Source organism: Triturus cristatus, chromosome 4_1 (genome assembly GCF_964204655.1).
Source record: "Triturus cristatus chromosome 4_1, aTriCri1.1, whole genome shotgun sequence".
NCBI classification, from domain to species: Eukaryota; Metazoa; Chordata; class Amphibia; order Caudata; family Salamandridae; genus Triturus; species Triturus cristatus.
Window position 1 is genome coordinate 922,689,817 of NC_140585.1, and position 13,434 is coordinate 922,703,250.

General features: G+C 48.5%; 1 protein-coding gene across 5 annotated transcripts in view; it reads left to right on the top strand.

Annotated features, from left to right (window-relative positions):
• LOC146855822 (death-associated protein kinase dapk-1-like) overlaps nucleotides 1-13,434 on the top strand; it is a 304,196-nt gene that overhangs the window by 134,487 nt on the left and 156,275 nt on the right. The gene's annotated exons all lie outside the window — the stretch shown is intronic.

A 13,434-nucleotide genomic window follows, 5' to 3' on the forward strand; every position in this document is an offset into this window, starting at 1 on the left:
CATTTGAACCCATTGTAAAGGTAGGTACTATTATGCCAGGTATCTTAAGAATGCAGGCAGGTTGGCAGTGCAAAGTGTTCACTGAGGAAAACAAATAAGCTACTGTGCTGAACCAATGCTTGGGAAGCTCTGGACCCCAATGTCCATGTGCTATCTGTTTGCCACTGCACTGTAGCAGTGCCTTGGGTCCTCTGGACTCCATGCCCAAGCTGTTTTTGCCAGTGTACATTAGCAGTGAAGAAATCCTTTGGATCCCATGCCCTGTCTATCACTGCCCAGTACCTGTGCTTGAGAACATTTGAACCCCCCATGCTGTTTACTACTACACAGTGACAGGGTATAGGAGCATTTAGACCCCATGTTGTTTGTCAGTGTACAGTACCTGAGTGCATAATACCCACCTGTACTGTCCGTTTGCCATTGCTCTGTGCAAGCACTTAGAATCTTCTAAACTCTATACCCCATGCCCTATTGCCATCTGTTTGCCTAGACACAAAACTAGCCCTTAGATGCAATTCTGCAAGGACTGACCTGAACTAAAATGCAGGATTGAACAAGTGTCGGGCTGGGGAGGTAGTGCAGCCTGGGGAGCAGACATGTCTCTTACTTGGGAACATTGAGTGGGAGAGGAAAGGTCCTTCTTTTGGAATATGTAGTGTCCATGGAGAGAAGCAGTGTAGAGTCAATCATATCCTTGCACTTATAGAAGTCCCTGAGTTGCATTATCAGATCTTTCTCATGAGCATACAGTTGTGCAATATCCAGCTACTTTGTCTTTACTATTTAAGAAAGTAAGCGAATAAGAATATGTCTGTGGCGAATCGGTGCTGTCGCCTGCGCAGAAAGGGAGGAGTCTAGGCTGCCACAGGCCCCACTGGACTCCATCAATCGAAACATGGCTGTAAGGCTTACGGTGTGACTAGTGCAGAGCTGAGGACCCCTTGATATGTGTGCTGATGTTTGGATGGACCAGCGGCCGCTTGACGAAATGGTATGTTGGAAATACATTTTTAACCTAGTGCTTCATCAAGTACACTCTCTACCCCCTTCAGTATGGCAGTGCCGACTCTTAACTCTTCCGATACCTCCTTCTCTCTGGCAGTGCCCCTCTTAACTCTTCTGACATCCTATTCACTCTAGCAGTGCCTGTTCTTACCTCTTCTGACATCCCCTTTTCTCTGGCAGTGCCCCATCTTAACTCTTTAGATACCGAATTCACTTTGGCAGTGCCCCTTGTAGGAAACTGGACTTTTGTTGCAGTTATCCCCCTTTTTAGCCACAAGATTCTGATTTTCGACTCTGACAGTACACTGAGGCCTGCTAACCAGACCTCAGTGCCAGTGTTTCTTTCCCAAAAGAAGGTGCTGTTTAATTGTGCTACAATTGGCTAAGGACTTTAGCACCCCTGTAAGTCCCTAGTAAATGGTACCCGAGGTACATAGAGCATGAGTGCTAAAGAGGGTCTCAAAGGGCTGCAGCATATCTTATGCCACACTAGGGGACCCACACAAATTCCACACAGACTGTCATTGCTGGCTGCGTGACATGGTGCAAACCATGAGTGAAAACATGACGTGGCACACTTCTGGGTGCCATGCCGAAGTCACTGCATCTGATATATGTCAGTCACCCCTACAACAGGCCTTTGAGCCCTAAGGCAGGGTACATTATATTTTATGTGAGGTCATATCTGCATGAGCAGATATGCCCTTGTGATGTCTAGTTATATTATTAGACATTACACGTGAGCAGGGAAGCCATCTTATGGTATATACTGGACACTGGTCAAAACGAGTTACCCAGTTACATAACGGCTTCACTGAAACCCATGGTGTTTGGTATCAAATACCTCGTATTAATAAACCAACACTGATTTCAGTGATGGATTTATTAAGACTGGCACCCAGAGGGTACCTCAGAGGTACCTCAGAGGTAACCCCTGAAGCCTACAGCCCTCTAGTGTGCCTGCTAACTGGTCCAGTCCAGCCTGCCACCACAGATAAGATTCTGACCCTCGGGGGTCAGAGTCCACGCTCTCAAGAGGTCAGAAACAATGCCTGCTCATAGGGAGGTGTTTTACATCTTGTCCAGGAAGGCTGGTAAATAAGCATTCCAAGGCAGGGTGCTTCAAAGAGCCCACCGTCTTTGGTATGCAAATACGTCTTCCCTCAAAGGTGAGGGCATGCCACACCTCCTGACCAGGGCCCATTTGGCATCATGACAGGTGTCAGAGTAGTCAGAGAGCCGTGTCCACCTTCAGGCTGGTTCCACCCCTAAGGTTGACTACCTGATGGAGATACAAAATGTGAAGGTCTGTCATCTTGTTGATGGCAGAATTGGGAACTCTGGGACAGGGTTATGCCCACTTCCTACAGGTAGTGGCCATATAAGGAGTATAGTGACCCCAAGGGTAAGTAGCCCATTGGCTACTATCCTACACTCCCTTAACACCCCTAAATCTAGTATTTTGGGGGGACCCTGTCACCAGGAAATTAGATTCCTGCCAACCTAAGAAGGAGGAGGACACCGAAGAGCCATGAGAAGCAAAGACTGTGTAAAAGCAGCTGACTTGAGGCCAACCCTGCCAGCATATCTGCTGTTCCTGCCAGATTGTGCTAAAGTCATCTCGTCCTGCAGCTGCTGTGCCTCCAAAAACCTGGGTGGACTGCCTGCCTTCAACAAAGACCCAGGATTTCCCATGGAGTAGAGGAGCTGCTTCCCTGCATCCTGCTGACACTCCAAAAGAACTGAGGACTCCGGACCGCCACAAACCCGACACCGGAAAACACCACGGCACCCGTACCTCCTAGCCAGAGTTGATGTTGGCCCGTGATGCCAGTGTGGTCCCCTGACCCTCTAGACACAAAGCCCACCTTGGGTTTGCCCACAGTGGACTCACTAATGCAACCTGCAGCCTTGCATCCTTTACGCAAGCTCTTGGGGAGCAGAAGCTAACGCTGGACAAATATATTAACACAGCCAATGATCAGATAGAGACGTGGATCACCAATGCACTAGATAAGGTAGCACCTTGGAGCACAAGAATCCCTAAGAGAACTAAGGTAACAGCACCATGGTTCAATGATGAACTAATGATGGCAAAAAAAAGGTGTAAAAAATCAGAACGAATATGGAGGATAACCTACTGTAATAGGTCAAAAGAAGAATATAAAAAGGAACTAAAAGTCTATCATTCTCTGATTTAAAAAAAACTAGATGTGAATTCTATACGGATAAAATAGAAAAAGCTAACAATTCACATAAAGAAATGTTCACAATTTTGAAGTCCCTCAAAAATCAAGAAGAAAAGAAAGATATTACAACCTCTAAAGAGATCTGTAATGAAGTGGCAGAATATTTTGATAATAATGTACCTAAGATATATGAGACTTTTCCAACAGAGGCAAAGCTGGACAGTAATCCGCCCGCTGTCAACCCTGGGACGTTTGTCGGAGTAACACTGAATGAATTAAAAATACATGAGAATGAGGAACTAAAAGCTACAACAAAAGAAATAAAATCGGGCTCACCTCTGGACCCGGCACGACCAGAGAGAGTAATGGAAGGGATAGATATGATTTTCCGTACATCGCAGAACTTCTTCTCCGCACCTTCCAGACGGGAACAGTCCCAGTTAGATGGAAACAGGCCATCGTTAAACCACTTAGGAAAAAACCCTTGCTTGATTATATAGTACTAGATAACCTACGCCCTATCTCATTACTCCCATTTGTGGCAAAGATCGCAGGAAAAATTACAAATAAACAGTTGGTGGAACACATCAACACTAACGACCTATTACACCCTTCTCAGTCAAGTTTTAGAACAGCACACTCCACAGAATCGGCACTACTAATGGCGACAGAGACCTTGAGAAAATGTGCTGACGAAGGGCAGACAGCAGCGCTGATCCTATTGGACCTCAGCGCAGCATTTGATACCGTCTCGCACCCATTGTTACTTCAAAGACTAGAAGCTTGCGTCATCAGGAGTAATGCTCTTAAATGGCTGACTTCGTTTCTATCCGAACTGAGCTTTCAAGTTGCCACAACTATCACATATATCTGACAGCAACCCTTTGCCCCAAGGGGTCCCACAGGGATCAATTCTGAGCCCCACCCTCTTCAATATGTATGTGGTACCACTAGCAGACTGTGTAGAGAAACATGAGGTATCGATCGTATTCTATGCGGACGACACGCAACTAATCGTAATGTTATCCCAAAACAAGGATCAGGCAGCGATCCGCTTTACCAAATGCTTAGAGGAGGTTGCGGACTGGATGTCAAACCACTGCCTCAGACTAAATGGAAACAAGACTGAGGTGTTAGTTGTAGGCAAGACACCCACCATATGGTCATCTGCGTGGTGGCCAGAAATACTGGGCCAAGTCCCCCTCCCTAAAACAGAGGTAAAGAATCTTGGAATCTGGGTCAACTCCAAACTGTCTTTCGACAATCAGATCCGGAAGGTTGTGGGGAAGTGTTACGGGGCCATGAAAACCCTGAGGAAAGTTATAGATTTGTTACCGTCTAAAGCCAGGAGAACCATAGTTCATGCAGTAATCACCTCACAATTAGACTATAGAAATGTACTTTATTTGGGTGCTTCCAAAAAAGGATTAACTAAACTACAAAGGGTTCAAAACGCAGCGGCGTGCCTGGTCCTCATCCTCCCAAGGAGAACTAATACAAAGAAAGCCTTAACTACCTTACACTGGCTGCCAGTGGAGAAGAGAGTCGTATTTAAGGTAATGTGCTACTGTCATCGCATCCTCTCACACAAAAGTCCTAGATACCTTCAAACACTTCTGACCAGATATATCCCTGGCCGAAATCTAAGATCTATGGGTATGGCCTTGCTGACTGTCCCTAGAATATTTATAGCCAGAATGTGGGCCCGCTCCTTCAGGTACCGAGCAGCTAAACTTTGGAACACCTTGCCAATTATCATTAGAACAGAACCCAGCGAAAGTATCTTCCTCAGACAGCTGAAGACATGGCTGTTTACAAAAATAGAATAATGAATAGCTCTACAGCCACCTAGTAACAGCAGTATACTCATTTTTTGTGTGTGGTGTAACCAGGCGCTCTATAAACGAATAGAATAAAATAAATAAATTTGTGCAGGTCCCCTCTATTGAGAGTGTCTCCAGTGACGAAAACCCAAAGCCTCAAAACACCTTTGCACCTAGCCACCCTGGCTTGACGAGAAGAGGACGAAAGGTGTCCCCACATCCCCGAGCATCGGGATATCTGAGCCACCTTGTTGGTTCAGCCTGATTGGTCTCCCAGTCCCAGCCTGCAGTCTCTTTGTAATCAGACGGTTCCCCAATAAAGTGAATGGCATTCCCGATGCCGTAACACACCTCTGCACCCGGACACTCCAGAGCATCCTGTTGGTCTGGCCCTTGACTTTGACCCATACTCACCCTAAGTCCAGGAAATTGGTCCCGTTAGTTGCTGTGAAGTGACCAAATTCCGTACATTTTTTTCTCCCATAGGATAACCTTGGCACTTCTGCACCAAGCCGTCCCAGTGCCGCCTATGGTGGCCTGTTGGTGCTGCCTTGGACATTGGCCTATACTTACCTTAAATCCAGGAGCTTTTTCCCTTAAGTCACTCTGAAGTTCCTGTATGAAGTGTATGTCTTGTCTCCATAGGAAAACATTACCGCTTCAGAAATTGCACTGTGTCCGTTTTTAAAAACTCAAAAAATTCAGAACCTGAAAAGTACTTACCTGATTCTGATGATTAATAATATGCAGGTTGTCACCATAAAAATTCCAGTAATATATATGCACATACAGTTCCAGGCCACCAGTCCAGATTATTCAAATTTCATCTGTGGAGTGGAAAGTTATGTTTCTTTGTTGTACCTCTCTTCAGTGGAAACATTTGGTTCCATAGAGGTTTCATCGTAGATAGGAGCCCCCTTGTTTAGAATGTCAAAGAAGGACACATTGTCTTATTCTAAGGATTATATCAAAAAACCTATCACTGGAGGAGGAGCCTAGCGCGCAACCAAGATGGCCGCGTAGGCACAGGGCTCCCGAGGGCCTCCACAACCTCCCACGTCTATCCTGAATTGATCCTGATTTTATCGACGGGCTTCCACGGGCGAACCTATGTGGAGGTGATACCTGCTGTCCAAATTCAAATCGGACATCGGGAGCCGAAATAGTATCGACTCCAAGTTGGCGGCCTACTCCAGACCTGGCCCCGGACTCGAGTTGGCATGGTGCCCGGGCAGAAAGTGAACAACAACGGCATGCAGGACGTGGGCCGGTGCGCACCCCCTGCTTTCGCTTTCGGGTCTCCTCGCTGAACCGGAGGGGCCTTGGATTGTCATTACACATTTACAGAGGGACGACTGGGTACCCTGCCTGCTCTTGGCCACTAGCTGGGACTACCCTTTGGGGTCTCCGAGGCGTTCTAGATTGGTTCTCCGGTGCTCGCTCATCATGTTGGTGGCCGACACCTTTGACGCCCATCAGACAATGGCGGCTAGATTGGACGGAGATAAGCAAAAATCCAAGACGACTAGGCGGGGAGCCCATACCCAAGCTAACAGCATGGACCGCTATACCCAATCGAGAGGTTCTCCTGGTGGCCCGCATAAGTCGCCGGAAAGATCCAAGGATGGCCCGGGATCGTCAACGGAGTTAACACTACAGGACGTCATGGGTGCCATCGAAGAGATGAAAGCGGCGGTTGGCCAGCGATTCGATACATTGGCCCATAAATTGGACACAGTTTTGATCGACGTTAACCTAGTCAGAGCGGACCTTTCACAAACGAATGAAAAGGTCAAATCCTTGGGTCTGACGACGTCGAGCCTGGTAACCGATGTGTCTGACCTGCAAACCGTGGTCCGTAATCTGCGGACGTCCACTGCTTTGTCTGCCCGTCGTTTGGAGGATTTTGAAAGTAGGGCTCGGCGGAATAATGTGCGCATAATCGGGGTGCCGGAGAACTCGGAGGTTCCGGCTGCTGACCTCTTTGTGGAAGACCTTGTGATCAACCATCTCGCACCCAAAGGCTTGAGTAAATTCTTTGCGGTTGAGCGGGCCCAAAGAGTTCCGGGTGGTAAGCCCAAACCGGGCGCTCCCCCACGGCCCATCATCGCCAGAATCTTTCATTTCAGGGACAGGGACGCTATACTGCAGGCCTCGAGGGTGAGTGGGCCGACGAAGTTTGAGAACACTCATATAAGTTTCTACCCGGACTTCACACAATTGGTCCAAAAGCAGCGACAGGAGTTCATGGGTGTCAAACGGCGACTGAGAGACATGGACCTGAAATATGCGATGCTCTTTCCGGCCAGGTTGCGGGTTGAGTTTGAGGATCGGACGCACTTCTTCGACCGGCCGGAGGAGGTTGGAGATTGGCTTGATACTTTGCCTCAGCAACAACGTCGAGAGGGACAGATCGAGGGGAATGGAGCGGGCGCGGCTGGACAGGAGTAGACTTTTGGTTCCCGGTGACTGACTATTGTGATGGCACTTCCATATTTTGGTTTGGTGTTTCTATTCAGCACCTTATCCTTCAATGCCCGGGGGTTGTGGGGTGCTCAGTGAGGCTCTTTCCTCCTCAGGGGTTTTCTTTTTGTAGCAATAGTTAATGTTAGGGCGACAGGCACACTGCAAGTTGGGGGGGCTACATGGGCTCACGCAGGGGTGCAGGGTGGGGGGAGTTGTAACGGGAAGGTTGGTGGGGAGGGGGGGAGTTGGGGAATGTTTATTTGTTTTACAAGGCAATGTTAGGATAGCTGCTGATTTGTTCTGGTTGTGTTCTCCGGGATGTGGGCATTATGCACGGGAGCGGGGTGGGGGGTAAGGGATTGAGAATACTCTCGTGGAATGTGAACGGACTGGGGGATAGGATCAAGCGCGGGGTGGTGTTGCAGTTTTTGAAACGGATCTCGCCCGACATTGTTTTCCTGCAGGAGACACATCTGATTGGGAACTCCTTCCATGCCCTGAATAGGCGGGGCTATCGCCTAGCTGTTCACTCTGGTTTCACTTCTGGCTCTAGGGGAGTGGGTATCTTGGTCAGGGCCTTTCTCCCGTTGGAGGTGGACGAGGTGCTCCACGATGATAGAGGGCGATATGCGGCATTGGTGGGGAGATGGGAGGGTAGAACTGGTTCGCTTGTTGCTGTTTATGTGCCGCCTGGATTGCAGGCGGCTACATTTGCGGACCTGGGGCGTTTGGTCCTGGGACTCCCTGGGGGGATCCTGGTGCTAGGGGGTGATTTTAACGCTGTTGTATCCGGTATGGAGGACCGTCACCCCCCAGGGACCTCCCTAGAGCCCAGGCCTGGTTGGGTGGCGTTCTAGATACTTTAGGACTTATAGATTGCTGGAGACTGATTCACCCGGGACACGCACAATACACCTTCCACTCGGGGGCCCACGGGAGTCTCTCGAGACTTGATTATATACTTATGCCAGCGTTCCAGGCTGGAATGATCGGCGAGGTGCGACATTTGGCCCGAGGTATTTCTGACCATTCCCCTCTATTGTTGCAGATGGAGGTTGTTCCTGGGGCGGAGGGAAGAGTTGCGCCAATTAACCCCTGGTATTTACGTAACCCTGTTGTTCGCGCTGAACTGGTTAAGTCCATTGATCACTACTTCAAAGATAATGTGGGGTCAGTGTCGTCTGCTATCTCCCTTTGGGAAGGTTATAAGACAGTGATCCGGGGGCAAGCCTTGTCTCTTATTTCCCATGCTAGGAGGTGCGGGAGGGAAGAAGTGGTCCGCCTGGAAACTGACATAGCTGAGATGGAGAGGGATCTGGAGCGGGGTGTCACGGACAAGAAATTGCACGTTCTCAACCTTAAACAGTCGGATTATAGAGCGCTGGTCACGGATGCTGCTAAAAAGATGAGTAGAGAGCAACAAGGGCGACTGTATGATGTGGGAGATAAGGCCGGGAAGTTGATTGCTTGGTTGGACAGGAAGGAGAGAGCGAGTAGAGTGGTGCCGGTTGTGGAGAAAGTGGATGGCGTGTGTGTTACTGATCCGGTGGAAATTGTTGACTGATTTGCGGATTACTTCCGTGGGGTGTACTCTCCGGTCTCTGGGTGCTCGGAGGAGGACTCTCATCTGTTACTTAGAGATATTGCACTGCCGTCCCTCTCGGAGGCCGATAGCACACTGATGGAGGCGAAGTTGTCGCCGGATGAGATTGCTCTGGCGATTCGCTCGATCGCTTCTGGTAAGGCCATGGGTCCCAATGGTCTCCCCATTGAACTGTATAAGTTGCGTCCAGATAAGATAGCACCATATCTCCGTGACATGTTCCTTGCTGCACGGGCGGCGGGCTCCCTCCCCCTTGACCAACGTCTTGCCACCATAGTTGTGATATATAAAGAGGGGAAGCCGCGAGACTGCTGTGCCTCCTACAGGCCTATCTCGTTGTTGAACGCGGAACCCAAAATTCTGGCTAAGGTATTGGCCAACCGTCTGGTTCGGGTCGTGGGCGACTTGATTCATCAGGACCAGTCCGGTTTCATACCTCATCGTAATACCGCCCTGAACCTGAGGCGGTTGCATGGCGTGCTTGCTAGAGCGGGGTATATGAGTGAGCCGGCCATCTTGGCGTCTTTGGACGCTACCATGGCGTTCGACACTTTGGAGTGGCCGTATATCTGGGCTGCGTTAGCGAAATTCGGGTTTGGCCCTGAATTCATTGGGTGGGTAAAATTGCTATACGCTGACCCATTGGCGCAGGTTGTGGTGAATGGTAGGGCGTCGGCTCCCTTCGCGCTGGGGAGAGGTACGCGGCAGGGATGCCCGTTGTCGCCCCTCCTCTTCGCACTTTCTTTAGAGCCTCTCGCTGCCTGGTTGCGTTGGGAGCCGTCGCTGCGGGGCATTAGATGGACGCCGGAATTCGAAGACCGTGTCTCCCTTTATGCTGATGACATCCTTCTGTATCTCACCTCTCCTCGACAGTCGCTAATTGTATTGGTGGACGTATTGAATTCCTTCGGTCGTAATTCTGGCCTGGTTATTAACTGGGCCAAGTCATGTGTTTACGTCCTCTCGGGCGGGGCCCCCCTCTTGCCGCGGGGGTGCCCTATTCAGATTGCTACATTGGGGTTCAAATATTTGGGGATCTACATATCACTGGACCCTGCGATCCGCTACGAGCGGAACCTTCTCCCCCCACTCCAGCGATTGAAGGCCGACGTCGCGAGGTGGCGACGGCTTCCGCTGTCGCCGCTCGGACGGGCGGCATTGTTTAAAATGATGTCGCTGCCTCGTTTTTTGTACGCTTTACAAAATACACTGGATGTCGTGCCGGCCCGTTACTTCCGTGAGGTGGAGGGTCTTCAGCGCCAACTGTTTTGGGACGGGCGACCGAGGATCGCTCTCGCCAAGTTGACACTCCCTTGGTACGATGGGGGGGGTCGCCCTCCCCGATATTAAAAGATACTATTGGGCGTCTCAATTGGCGGCGGTGAACCACGGGATATACGGTCCTGCTTTGAATCCGGCCTTCGAGATGGATAAGTTATTACTTCCGGGCGGGGATTACAACAGGGCACTGTATTCGGCGACTCCGGATGCACGTTTGACAGGACCGACGCAAGTTGCGGTACGCGTGTGGCATGCGGCGAATGCCGCGATGGGGTGGAGGGATCGCTTGACTCGAGCGACGCCGTTGTATGCCTCCCAGCGTTTGGGTTGTCTGTGGAAAACGAAAGGCTTTGAGAAATGGGACATGATTGGTATAAGTAAGGTGGGTGACCTCTGGGCGAAAGGGTCCTTTAAAACGTTTGACATGCTCAAAACTGAATACAAATTAAATGATAGGGAGTACTTTCGATACGCGCAGGTCCACCATGCGCTGTGTTCGGTTTTTCCGGATGTCGCTGCTATCCCAAAATATTCCCCGTTGGAAGATAGGGTGTTAGATGGCTATGTGCCCGACAGCACTATTTCCCTGATTTACAAAAAACTCATTAATGATCGTACGGACTTGCTGACCCATCTGCGGGAGGCGTGGACGGCCGACGGATTGGAACTGGACGATGAGGATTGGGTATTGGCGGTGGCCTCCCCGAAAGAGGTGGCGATCCCGGCCCGCCTTAGATTTGTGCAGCTGAAGATACTCCATAGAGTGTATGTCACTGGGCCGGGTTTGATACGTATGGGTTATTCGAGGGATGGACTATGTAAGCGTGGCTGTGGCTTGTTGAGTACCTTTCTTCATATCCTATGGGAATGTTCGGAGGTTGTACGATTTTGGAACGGGGTGCATACTGTAATGGAGGAAGTCACGCATGTCGCTTTGTTACCAGAGGCCAGGAGGTGTTTGCTGAATGTCTGGGAACCAAATGACTATAACGCGGCGCAGACACAGTGGGTGACTCTGGGGTACATGGTGGCTAAGCGCAATATCGCACAGTTGTGGGGTTCCCCGATGCCGCCTACGATTTCGGTATGGAAGGAGAACATGGATTGGTGTATGTTCAGGGAGAAGACGGTGTATGTGGCGAGAGGCAAGCCTGGGAGGTGGACTAAGGTGTGGGGTCCATGGAATTCCTATCGGGGGAATATCTGTGCTCCGCCTCTGCCGCGAGAGGTCGACTCCGCTTTGTCCCCCTAGCCGCACATTCTACGTAATTGTGCATGCTTTGTCCCCTTTCCCGCCGCCCCCCACTACCACCTCCTGTCAAGAGTTATTCTAGATAATATGTATCTTCCCCCGTCCTGGGGAACGCACGATGCTATTTCGGACTTAAATTGCCTTGTTTGTGTGTTATTGTGGATCTTTCTTTTTTTTTTTCTCTTTTTTAGAAAATATGAAACCGTTCTTTTCGATTGCCCTTGGACTATGGCCGCGGTCTGTTATATGTGCTTTTGAACTTTCGGGAGCTCTTGCTTCTGACTTATTTGAATGTATGGAGTTGCCTTGCTGGCTCCCGAGCCTTCTAGCGGCCGGCCCGTGTGGTTGTAGGCCCTTGTTTGTATCTCTTTAATGTGTAATAAAGGTTTCTTCAAAAAAAAAAAAAAACCTATCACAAATCTATCCCCTTTTTCCACTTCAAAAACCAGTCACAGCCACAATTTAACAAGATGAAACTGATTGATTACTGAGTTTATTAAAGAAAAAATACATTAGGACAGAACTTCGTGGTCAAATTGTATTAGAACACCTGAAAACTGGGACAATCCTTTTTGGTCTCCAAGTTAAAAATATGCCAGTTATTATTTACTGAGGGTCTATATATAAAAAAGATGACTGTCTAGTCCCATCAATAGAAACATCACAGTAGATCTGCAAAAAAAGAATTGGAGGAAATCTTAAGACTGGAGGAAGAAATTCAAAACAGTGACATTATATCTGACTGCAAAGAACTTTTGGCAAATGTTGAGAAACAAATTGACGAGTTAATAGAATTCGTGATCAATCAGAAATTCATAAAGTTGTAGAAGGATTAGAAGAATCTCAAATTAGAAAACGTATATCCCTCCTTGCGTGAAGATTTTTATTTATGACGTGAAGCTACTAAATCATTAGTCGATTACTGAGGTAGATCACACTAACACTTCATCATCATAATCAGCCACCAAGCAGGACGCCGGAGAGGGTACCACAAGTCTCAACAGACCAACAACTCAACACCCTATGTTTTTTAGGAAGAGGCCAAGGAGGATCAAGGGGAGAACAACCCTGGGAAATGCGCTCACGCCACTGATTGTACAAAAGGTATCTAATCCTTTGCATAATATTCCCGATATAACATTATCTGAGGCACAGTTGGAAGTTTATCCAGAGGACTATAATTTGTACCAGCAGACCTGACTGATTTTGTGCAGTTAAAAAGAGAGACTAAAGAAGTTTTCCATGAGTTTAGACTCAAAGTTTTCTTTCAAGATCAGGAAGACCTAAGAAAAGAAGTGAGGAGATTATAGAAAAAAGCTATTTCCTGCCACCAAATTCCATAATGCCTCCACAGATTTTAGCTTTTGAAACAACGGTGTTGTCTACCCTCACAAAGTTGGAACATAAATCAAGCCCATTCTTTCTAAACCTCTGATTCAGGGCTTGTTACAACTGAGGGAGGAAAATAATCGTGTGATACAACCTGCAGATAAGGGAGGAGCAATAGTTAATCAGAATAAGGTGGAATATCTGGCTGAAAGGATAAGACAAATATCTGTCACTAACTATTACCGGAAACCGAAGCAAGACCTAATTAAAGACATTACTGAATGCATCAATGCTTTAATGAAAAATGCTCATCGGGAAGGTTGGTTGGAACCATTGGAATTGGAATATTTGAAAAACAACCCAAGAACCCCGGTACTGTATCTCCTCACTAAAATCCATAAGGACCCGAAAAAAATGCCCGGACGACCAGTTGTCTTCATATGTTCTCCATTCAATACAATACTCCCTAAATACAAAGGCTTCTTC